The sequence below is a fragment of the Teleopsis dalmanni genome, chromosome 1, assembly GCF_002237135.1.
Source record: "Teleopsis dalmanni isolate 2A chromosome 1, ASM223713v2, whole genome shotgun sequence".
Classification (NCBI taxonomy): domain Eukaryota; kingdom Metazoa; phylum Arthropoda; class Insecta; order Diptera; family Diopsidae; genus Teleopsis; species Teleopsis dalmanni.
Window position 1 is genome coordinate 176,381,336 of NC_051846.1, and position 12,182 is coordinate 176,393,517.

General features: G+C 27.0%; 1 protein-coding gene across 1 annotated transcript in view; it reads right to left on the minus strand.

The window, feature by feature from the left end:
- Positions 1-12,182, minus strand: part of LOC119666786 — a 15,341-nt gene that overhangs the window by 1,696 nt on the left and 1,463 nt on the right. The window lies entirely within an intron of this gene.

Below are 12,182 nucleotides of genomic sequence, written 5' to 3' on the forward strand. Positions count from 1 at the left end.
GTGGATTGAATAGCTCGTACTTTCTTTTGAAAAAGACGAACTTGTGACGAAACTGTCAATTCTCATCACTATAATGGCTACATCCGATTAAAATTTTTTTGAAGTGAAAAACTTTCTAGACTTGTAATTTCCCATTGTGTTGATGTGAATTGGTTAACAAGATAATGCGGTTTGTCACGACTGGAGTTAGTTTTCTTAAGGTTACGCAAAGGATCGTGTTTGTAAAGATAAACTTCAAACTCTCGGCGCTTTGAAAACAAACATTAGTCAAGTTATGACCGAGTTATTGTTAGCAATGTGCCGGTAAGTTATCGAAGATTATCTCAATATTATCCCGTACAGTAATATGACCTATGAAGAACATTTGTATGATCTTGTATTTTACACCTACTGGCGAAATGTGAACTGTATACTAAATAAAAATTACATTAAAATCTGAAAAAATACTACTATATGTTATACATAGTAATAATGTATATATATTATTACGATTCTAGCTGTCTTCAAAATAAGCAATTTGGTAATAAATAGTATGATTATTAACTTCAATTATGATATGGTTGCATTTTTCAATAGAATTTTACTAAACAATACATAATTAATTATAATTAAATAAAATTTTATTTATAAGAAAAACTACTAAATACTGGTTATTTTAAGTGCGGGTATATAATGACATCATAATGGAAAGACTGTCATTGCAAATTACATATGAATTTTAAAACTATATAGACTTGTTTGCTTGACATTTTCTTTTATGTTTTTATTGCTCATATCATTTTTTATTACTTTTTAATTTAAAGTTTTTATTTATTTTCTTTATATTGTACAGAATACTTAACATTATTACAGTTGATTGAAATTTATTGCGAACTAGTCAAGTTAACTCCTACAACAAATAAATTAACCGCTAAATTAACATCGAACCATTTACAGATAACTAACCTCTGCTCCGCAAAGCAATCAACGGAATATTAAAAGATAAAAATTATTTGAGAATAAATTGAGTCAAAAATATTATATATGATCTATATGTTTATATTACATTACAATTATTTAAATATTTTTTATGTATACGATAATAAAGTAAAATAGTCATAGAGGTATTTATCTCAAAAACATATTGCAAGTATATATATATACATATATATTTAAATAAAATTTAAATAACAACTTTTATGCCTTTTCTACTTCATTATCACTTATGCACAAAATATTTACCTAATTATAATATAATATATAACTACTGATAATTATAAAAAAAAAATTATAATTACATTAAATAATTAGCTGTATAGATCAATTACTTATAAACTGTTGTATTTTTAACATATGCTTGTCTAAAATAAACAATTAAAAATATATTTTATCACCTTTAAGGTAAGATAACGCATTTTGTGATTATTTATACTCGCTGCATTAAAAATTCTTTATATAAATACAATAAAATATAATAAATACCGGTTGACAGTTCTTAAGGTAACCGAGAGCGTTAAAGAATAATATTTTTTACATTTTTTAAAAAGTGCTTTCTTTAAAACTTAATATTTAATATTTATAGTTTCATACATGGACTAGATTGGATCTATGATCTTATAAGGGGACTTTCATTTTAATATAAAATAAAATCAACAATAACTATCTACGTTGGGCACTTGTCAGTAATCACTTATATTATGTTGAAGCTATTTGAGCCAGTGCACTTGAGCACTTTTACTCTTTTTTAACTCGAGGTATTTTCAGAATCCCTTGACTGGATTATTGCTTATCACCTCATCAGACTAAGCAATAATTGATCTCATACCTCACCGAGAAGTCTGTAAACATTTTGAGATTTAATAACGCGGTGTTGATAAGTCTGTCAGTTTTCGCAAATAATTTCAGGGCTCTATCCTTTATGTATTTTTTGATGGGATCAATCTTGAGGTCCCTGAGGATATCATTCTTCCTAATGTACCACGGTACTTTGAAAAGTCTTCTCAGAGCCTGGCTTTGTGCAATTTCTAGCTGGCTGATAGTAGTGTTTGAAGTTTTGCTAATTTTCTGTTTAAACAATAAATTGTATAATAATAAACAATAAATATTTATAATATAACCTAATATATATAAAATTTCAGATCATGACTTTTGAAATTATGAATATTGCACATATGATATCGATTTTATCTGATACTTTTGTTTATCGTAAACTAATTTAAAACTATAGAAATCTATAGAAATTAATTTCAAAGGTCTATTTTCATACACCATTTCTATTTCTATCTAATACCATTTAAAGTTCATTAATACTTAAAAATTTTAATTTAGATAATTTCATTAACTTAAAAGAAAGCAAAATTTAATATATAAAGATTTTAATTTAGGCACTTTCATTAACTCTAAAATATATCTATGACTTCATATAAAGCTCTTTATGTTGTGGTTTCATTAATCTTCAAAATGAAATGATTTGTTGATTTGACAAACTTATCTATCTAGTTTATAATTCGATGTTTAATTAAATTTTTAAATATCAATTTTTAATGCAATATTTTAATCACAATAATAAAAATTATAAGTTTTCGTTTTCTTACTATACCACGTACGAGTATCTAAAAATTCAAAATAGTTAAAACATCTGTTCACATTGATGACATACGTCCTAAATAGCTTTTTTTGACCTTAAATAGATCTATCACGAAATAGATATAGGTATAACTAAATTGCTTTAAAAGTAATCTTAAAGAAACGAATTTAATAATCATCTTTAAACACATCCAACGGTTTCCTATTATTAACATAATAATTAGTTACCAAAAAAGTAACACTAATTTTGATTATGATTATATTAAATTATATTATTAAGTAGTCAAGACTTATGTGTGTAACATCATTATAAGTATATAATTTATATACAAATTTGGTTGAATTCTTATCTCATTTAAATTTTTGTATATTTTCATCAAAAAAATTTGCAAAAATTTAAAATATGACTAAAAGATTTTGTGAGAATTAATTTATCAAAGAATTATAACGAATTGCCATATATTGAGTTACTTAAATGGGTCAAAACATCCGTGGAATGAAATGATTCACCACGGAATTTAAAAGAATTCAAAAACAATTGTTTGAAGTAAATTCTTTTTTTTTTTGAATTACCTTAAATTTAAAATTTTTATAAGAAATACAATAATATTTGATTGATTTATGTAATTTCACTGAAGTTTTTAGCATTCATTTGAGCTCAACTCTAAGCAATTGACTTTTGACATATGGAAAATATGGTTTTTGCTGAGCTCTATTTTATACCTGAATATTATTTTTTTGATTTTAGATATCCATATACTTGAAGCTAGAAATAACATCAAAATCTATTAATTTAAAATGTTCTCACATAATTGGTTGTCTAATTCAAATACACGAAAGTGAATTATTATGCCACTGAAGAAATAAATATAATACATGATTATTAAGAAGTATCAGAAACTTATTGCTAACTCCAATTTAATTGAGGTCAGTTTAAAACAATGAACAAAAAATGTTAGTGTTCAAAAATACAATCAATGATCTGCTCTTATTATATCACAAGTATGAATTTTTAACAGTTGATCTATTATCCAAGATTAGAGAACATATTTGTACTTTAATGAGGAGGAATATATCTTTGATGATTACTCTGAACACTTTAGTAAACAATTCGTGGGTAGACAACCTAAAAATATATCTTATTTCGACATATGTACTATAGGTTGGTTTAGAAAGCAGTTTCTTCATTCTTTAAAGAAATTTCTTATCATTCTTATCAAATTTAACTTTTAAGATTTTTAAATAATTGGAAAAATATTTTTAAATTTTTAAATATATGATAAATATTTTATATGATAAGCGTTTGTGTAACAATTAAATTTTGGTACAGCCATATATGGGTTATAATAACCTAAATCGGTAATTATAGGTATTCACATAACATTCAATATCTGTAAATCTGTGACATTGTATTACCTCAAAAAAGCACAACTAAGTAGCAAGATAAGATCACTTGTACCTATAGAAGTGATACCGAACTGTTTTTTAAGCGCCTGCCAAATATTACAATTATTTTGTAATTAAAAATTTGACTTGTCCAAATATTGGTATAACTAAAAAAATTCGTTATATTAAATTTGTTGCACTTACAATGCCCACTAAGGCTTTATTTACGTGCTCACATACCAACGCTGTATTATATTTATTTATATATGAGACACATTAGGTATGTTCGACATCGCTGGCTTAAACTAAAAAAAATGTGACAATCTATCAACGACTTATCTACGTCTAAAGAACTAATGTGTCACTTGTATTATGATATTGACTACTAGGAAAGTCAATTATAGTTCTTATAATTATATAATTACATCTAGCTATTTTTTTTTGAGCGCTGAAACTGTTTGTGTATTCTGTGGTTAATTCAGAATTAAATTTTCTTAAGACAAATGCTATATTTATTCCATCAGAAAGATATGCTGCCAACTATATTCTTGTTAAATCACCTGAATAAGTCATTATCATAAATCAGTGGTTCACCCAAGTGTTACAGTGTATCACCAGTGATCACAGAAACTATTGAGTAAATGTGCTTTAGACAGTAAAATTCGCATTTCATCAAGAAAAAAAGAAGACGATGAACTAGAAAAATAATTAACTAGGCATGATTCAAATCAATAATATTATGTGCCTTGTAACTGAGCATTACCTAACTTCAGGTGCTCACAGATATTTAAATTCGTAATAGACGACATCTGCTAAGAAGAAAAAAAGGAACTATCATGCTCTCAGTTATTGTGCTTTGAAAAATCTATTCTACAATTTATGTGAAGCCATTTTTCGAAGGATGTTAAATACTTTTTGATTTAAGTTTGTAGCCGACGTTCTTTACAACCTCTGCCAAACGAAAAAAAAAAACACTATCAAGCTCTCTAAGCTTTTTTAAAACCATTTTTTGAAGAATATTACAGGTATAAATCGATTAAAGTGATACACATAAGTCTTGAATTAGAAATAGACATATTACAGAAGTCCTTTTTACAAGACTACTACTTTTTACGAGACACATAAGTCTTGAATTAGAAATACACATATTACAGAAGTCCTTTTTACAAGACTACTACCAAACATTAAATCACTAGAAGTGACAACATTTAATAACAAGGAAAGCGCTACGGACTCAGAAATATTGTATTTAGTATATGTTAGAGAATCACTCACAAATATAATGTAACTATTTCTGACTTATATATATAATTAAAAATTTTTTGTTTATTTTAATTTTATATTAGCAAATAATATTTTTATGGGGTGAATTAAAGTTTTTCAACTATTTCCCACGGATAAAAATTATCAACAATTTATTTTATTGCACTTAAATATGTGATAAGATTAATTTAGAAAACCTTTGTTAAATGGTATCTTTGTAAAATAAAAATAGTAAGACAAGTGTTTATAAATATATGTTAAGTAGTTGTTTTTTTTTTATAGTAAACGGTTATTAATTAAATAATTTATGTTATAAACAACTCATCAGCAAATTATTATTCATTGCAAATTTCAAAAATGCTAAATTACGTGTTAAATGTATCTTAACTTGACTTGGCGGTAGTACGACAAACAATTTAGAAAAAAATTTAAACCAGATACGTGTTATTGACGTGAAATTTAAAAATTCCTTTATGATGTCATCATAATGAATCTTATTTTTTTATTGTTGTATTTTTTTTTTTATTAATTTTTATTAAGTATATAGTGAATATACGATATATTCATTGACACGTCTTTACTGTCATTTTGAAATATCTCCGGTGTCTCTTAACGATGCTTTTTCGTATCTTTTGACCACCACCTTTACTAACCTTTTGCAAAATTTTTTATAAAAGTTTTTGTTTTCTTGCGGAGACGTTTACGATTTCACAAATATTTTACCGGTGGAACCACAAAACGAAAACAATTCTACGAGCTTCAAATACACAATAAGTCACTTTGAACCAAAGACAAAAAAAGTAAATAGAGATAAAGCAACACGAACTTTTTTTTCGCTTTTGAAACTTTTAATTTTTTTTTTTTTTGTTGTTTAATATACAAGTAATTTTTAATACTGATTTATTTTTAAATTATTTCGTAATTCGTTTTTAATAAGCGCTAGGTATGAAACCTTTTTTCAAAATTCGTTTAAAGCACAAAACACGATCACATCGAACGAGCACCAAAGTTAGACTGACTAAAAGGTTAGAAAGAAATCAAGTCCAACGTATCGCAGCTGCTAATTAACCGCTGACGGTGTTCAGAAATCAGAGTTTACTTCAACCATTGAGTGAGTTGTGTTTTGGCTTTCTATGCGGCTTGAAGCGTTTTGAGTGAAATTCAAGTGATCTGTTCGGATCTGTTCTGATCTGACCGTATATGAAATGCTCGTACAACAAAAACATTGCTTTTTTTGTTTACTGTTTGCAAAAATAAGTTGTTATCGTTTTTTTTGTGTTTTTTTTTTGTTTTTGTTTATTTTTTTTATCTTTACAGATTTGCCCACAATCAGCATTATTAACAATTCGAAAAACATATTAAATTTTTTTAACAAAAAATAACACAAATAAAGTTAAAGCCGAGGCGTACGAGTTATTGAGTTCGACTCAAATGTATAAAACTGAGGAATATTAAAATAAGTATCAATTAGTAATTTTATACACTGAGATTAGAAAAAAATTAAATTAATTTTTTTAAAATTAAAAAAAAACTGAAATAGTCGTAACGTAATAAAAAAAAATGTATAAAAAAGTGCTAAAATATATAAAAGTTTAACTAATTTATATATATATATACATATTTATACACATTTATTTTTGTTTTTAAACTTTAATAGATCTATCTAGCAATTCGTATAATTTTAAATATTTAATTTAGTAGTAGTAGTTATAATATAACTATTAATGACGTTATCTTATAATTGAAATTTTCTTGAATTGCATTAAAACAATTAATACATTAAGAATAATGATTTAAGTTTTTTATATTATTTAATTAATTAAGTTGTGGTTTACTCAATTTGAACAAAAGCTATAATTATTTATGATGTATGCGGAATAAAATAAAGAATAATAAAAGCATTCACATATAATAACTTGTTGCTAGTCTGTGAATAAGAAGACAATAGATAATTATTATTTTTTATATATTGATAATTGTGCATAACGGAATATTAATGTTTTTAATATTACAGCGCATTGTGAGCTAGATTTTTCTTTAAGATTTTACTCAAAATATTCCATATTTCGCATATCGTTCTTCACAGTATTGATCCATATTGTTTGTTCTTTTTTGAGTCTTTTTCGAGTTAGTGCATCTGGGTACTTATACTCTTTGATAGTTGGGGGTTTTCTGCAGAGACCCACACTTCTCACTGACTAATTTATGTATTCCTCAAAAGCTTCGCGATTATTCAATGACTGATCTAAGATCTGTGTACCGCCCCGTGTGGCTAGAGATTATTCTGTCGGTTTTCACGAATACCTTCAGGGCTCTGTCCCATATGTATTTTTTAACCGGGTCTATTCTAAAGTCTCTTAGCATGTTATTTGTGCGGATGTACCAAGGCACTTTAAAGAGTCTTTGGAAGGCCTAACTTTGAGCAACTTGCAGCTTCTGGATAGTAATGTTGGCAGCTTTGCTATATGCGACACACCCATAGAGTAGTGCCATGTCGGAATTTCTAGCTATAGATCAAGTTTCTGTTCTTCACGCTAAGGTTATTGTGTTTGAAAAGTGGTTGTAAGCAGTGCTGTGTTTTTGCGCAATTACTGCTTTCGCCTTATATGTACTCGTGGTAATTGAACCGCTTATCGTACTTTACAATATCGATCCATTTTGTTTGTGGTGTTTTAATCCTTCTTATTCCAAGATGTTTATGTGTATATATACTATACTTAGCACATCGTTCTGCAATATCAATCCATCTAATTTGTGGTCTTTTGATCCTGATGTGTGTGTATATACATACTTCCTATATCGTTCTCCAGAATATCGATCCATCTTGTGTGTTGTCTTTTGTTCCTTCTCATTTCAAAATCTTTATGTTCCAATTTTTCATACATTTTTCTTTCTTCCTTTTTGTCGTTAAGGCTACATCTATTTCGCACATAAAACTGACATAAAAATCATAAAAATTGTTTGCAATGTCAAAATTTTGTGGCGTATTTTAAATCGAATTTTAGGTTTACTTTCTATACGAAATATATGTCTTTACGAGGTTTTATACCGAATTCCATATAAAGCAATTTTGTTTCGAAATCCAAATAATCTATGCATTATTTTATACTCAAAGAAATTTAATTGATTTTATAAACTGATCGTATAAATACCTTAGAGCTATACATTTAATTGTTTCTTTAAGTAAATGTTAATTGCGTTTACACAACACCTTTCGAGCAATAATTAACTGTAAGTAATTGAGTTTTAGGAAATTTTCTACAGACTGCTTTAATAACAGTTTACAAAAAGGCTGAAAGCAGTCAACAATATCTCATAGTTTTTAATATACCATACAAACATATATTAGAGATAGATTTTCTTTTTTAATATTAATAGCAATTCAACTGATAAGTTGCAATTAAAACGGAGTGCATACACGGAGTTTACTTGTTAAATTATAAAAATTACAAAGTCTTCCTTTGTAATTATTTTCAGATTATAATATATTACACGAGTACAGAGTTATCCATTTTATATTTCTAAAATTAACATAATTAATACATACTTGTGAATATGAAAATGACAGAATTGAATGACAGTTCTGTTTGATATATGTCACTTAATCAAGACCACGAAATGGATCTCTTGTACACTCTTAGTTTTATAGTTCAAACTTAAAACAAGGCTATATGCTGATGAAGGTGGTATTTGTAGCTCACAAACGATTAGCTATGAAATATTAGCTGTATTTATATCCTGACCTTAGACGTTGGAACGATTATTAATAAAAAAAACTTTATCGCAACAAACCAGACTTCAAATAATATTAGTCATTTAACAGCGATCAGATATAGATAATGCCAAAGATCATTGTATACAAATCTGGATATTGAAAAACAAACGTTTTCAGTCTGTATATTTTATCATAGTGATATGTATAGGAAACTTGCTCTCAATAGATCTTACTTCCAGTTCTTGAGTTATTTAAAATGCAATAATGTTTAGAAATAATTATTACTAAACATATTTTTAAAATACTATGTAAACATTTGTTAGTATCTTTCAATAAGTCTGCTAAATACATTTTTTGTTCCCATTTGTATTTCTTCAATTATGGTTCTATCTGCTTTTAGACACTATTAGTCTTTTAGATACATAACAATTTCAAAGTTCGATTAACAAATCTCCGAAGAAGTTTATACGATATTATTTTATAAACATATTTTTGATTTTAATAATATTAATAAATAAATTTAAATATGATAATTATATTTGTATATAATAATTATATTTAAATTTCATCGCAAATCAATGAAATCCATGAAATGTTATCAAAGGTAAAAAGAAATATGAAAAAAGAAGAATATTTTTTTTTGTTTTCTCTAAATAAATTATTTATATTTAATATAAACAATGTTCTAAATTTTTAATTAAAATATTGCTAATAATAGGTCAGGTCCATTAATTTTTTTTAGCCAAATCACGGTTTTCCCTAATTTTAGAGTACATAAGGATATTTTTAAGCCTTATGGGAGGGAATTAAATATCCCACATAATAAACCCTGTTACACCAAAATATAGGAATCCATTTAAGAACTAACGAAATGCGGGCTTATTTCCTGTTATATTAAAATGTCTGGGGAACTAAAATTAGAGCTACTGCTTAGTAAGTTCATACTTCGTCTACATTCTTGAATTATTTTTAATGATATATTTAAAAAATTAATTTGCTAATGTTCGCATATGATATGTCATTATTGTGATAAAAAGAATTTAATACTATAAAAAAACTTTTCCAGAACGCTCTTCTTCCACAATCATATGAGAATGAATATTGATCCGTACTTCATTAAAAATGTTATTTCAATTATGTAAATAATAGCAATCCTTACTCTACTGAAAATATTATTGTAATTTCGCAATTAATAGCAATCCTTACGCTACTGTAAATATCAATATATCTGGATAGTTATTTTTCCACACCACATACGTATCTTACAATATCAATACTTTCCCCAATACCTATGACATATATGTATATAAATACATGTTATATAAAGTTCATCCAAAATAATAATTTACATTATCAGACTGGGCGTTATTGCTTTATTTGATTTGTCAAATGATGCCATTTGAGTTTTACGGGCTTGGCAGTGTGAAAAAAACCATTAAAAAGTCTCAAAGACCCAAAAACATAAAAAAAATTTGCAAAACAAGTGAATATTAATCTGGCTTACCACCCACACAAAACCACAGTAACACACAGAAGCGTTTACATTGCAAAAAATTGGCACGTAATGTAGTTCAAAATATATAAGAAGTTTATGGGTTTAGTGTATCGCCGGTTCCATACGACTACTAGAATAATGCGATAAAAGGGTCAGAATAGAAGAAAAGCACTCAATAAGAATAAAAACAGAATCGGTTTAGATGTCCACAAAATTAAAATAAAAAATACTTTTTTAATGACCAAGTAATTTTGGCTAATAAAATGACTTGAAAGTCACTACAAAAACAACAACCAAAAACGCCTTCGTATTTTGGACATTTTTAAGCTGCTCACGTCTGAGTATCTGAAAATGTTCTCGAACAATAAATACCGACAAACACTGGAATTGGTAATAAACGTGATGGGAGCAGATACCGGCAAAATGCATTGTCTATGGCGTACGCGTGCGTAATCGATACTATATTTTTTTTTTTGTTTTATGAACTATGTGTAAAAGTATCTACATACAATTTACTCATAGATACATACTTATAGATATACATATATGTATAGTTATAGTATCTACAGGTTCGATAAGTGTAAATCTCGTTGTTGACATAAAAATGCCGCTGCGCACGTATACTTAACAAAAAAAAAAATATGTTAAAGATCAATATTTAAATCATGAGCGGGTGTGAAATGTCGTATTGATTTTATTCTTGTTGACATTATTTGTATTAAATATTTTTAAAACGCTTACGAATTCATTCATTACTTCACATTGAATAGTAATGCAATATATTCGATTTGTTTCGTTTTCAATTACCCACACACTTTGCAGTTTACTTAGATACTTTGCACAAAGCAAATCTATGTACACTCAACTAAACATAGTAACGTTTTGAACGCCTACGAAAAAACCTAACATCATGGCCAAATCCGAAACTCAGTAACAAGTTCCAATGCACAAACAAGATATTACAGACACAGCTGACAGATTCTACAGCACGATGACGTCATAACCAACTAAATGAAACTTGTTTTAACCAAAGCGTCTCCAACATGGTTTAGTCATCGGCGCACAGCAGTTTTCTTTTTCAACCAGACAAGTTCCAAATGTATACGTCTGTTTTCAGGTGTAAGTGTAAGTACGCATGTAATTCGGTCCATTCGGTCTTCCAACAAATCCAAATTCAAACTGCGTGTATACCTTCGTCTCCATTGTAATCTATTTAAAAATGTAAGAGACCAAAGCAGAAAAGCCTGCTTTATTGCTTTTATAATTTATATTAATTTTACTTTTTTATTCTTTTATCTGTCTGATATGGATGCGTTGTTGGTATGATGAGTCATCCTTATAAATCTCTAGATTGGTTGAATTATTGATTTTTTCTTACACTACATTATTGGACGATATATTATGTATTAAGACTGTTTGAACGATTATTATATGTATATCAAAAAATTTTTTTTTAAATAAAAGAAAGAAATATTATAATAACTTTGAGAATTATTCAAATAATAGATATTACTAAATTGGCGAAAATTTGCAACAGAATGAAACATTATAGCAAATATGAGTGTTATTCAAATAGTAAGTATTACCAAAATGAAGAAAATTTGGAAGAGAATGGAACTTCACAGGAAATGTGAGAGCTATTTATATATTTTTATTTTTTTTAACAATACGTCTTTTTTAAATCACTTTTATTTAAAGCCTAACAATAAGTTTTAGAATCTTAAAAACTAGTAACATTACATATAACAAACTATTTTA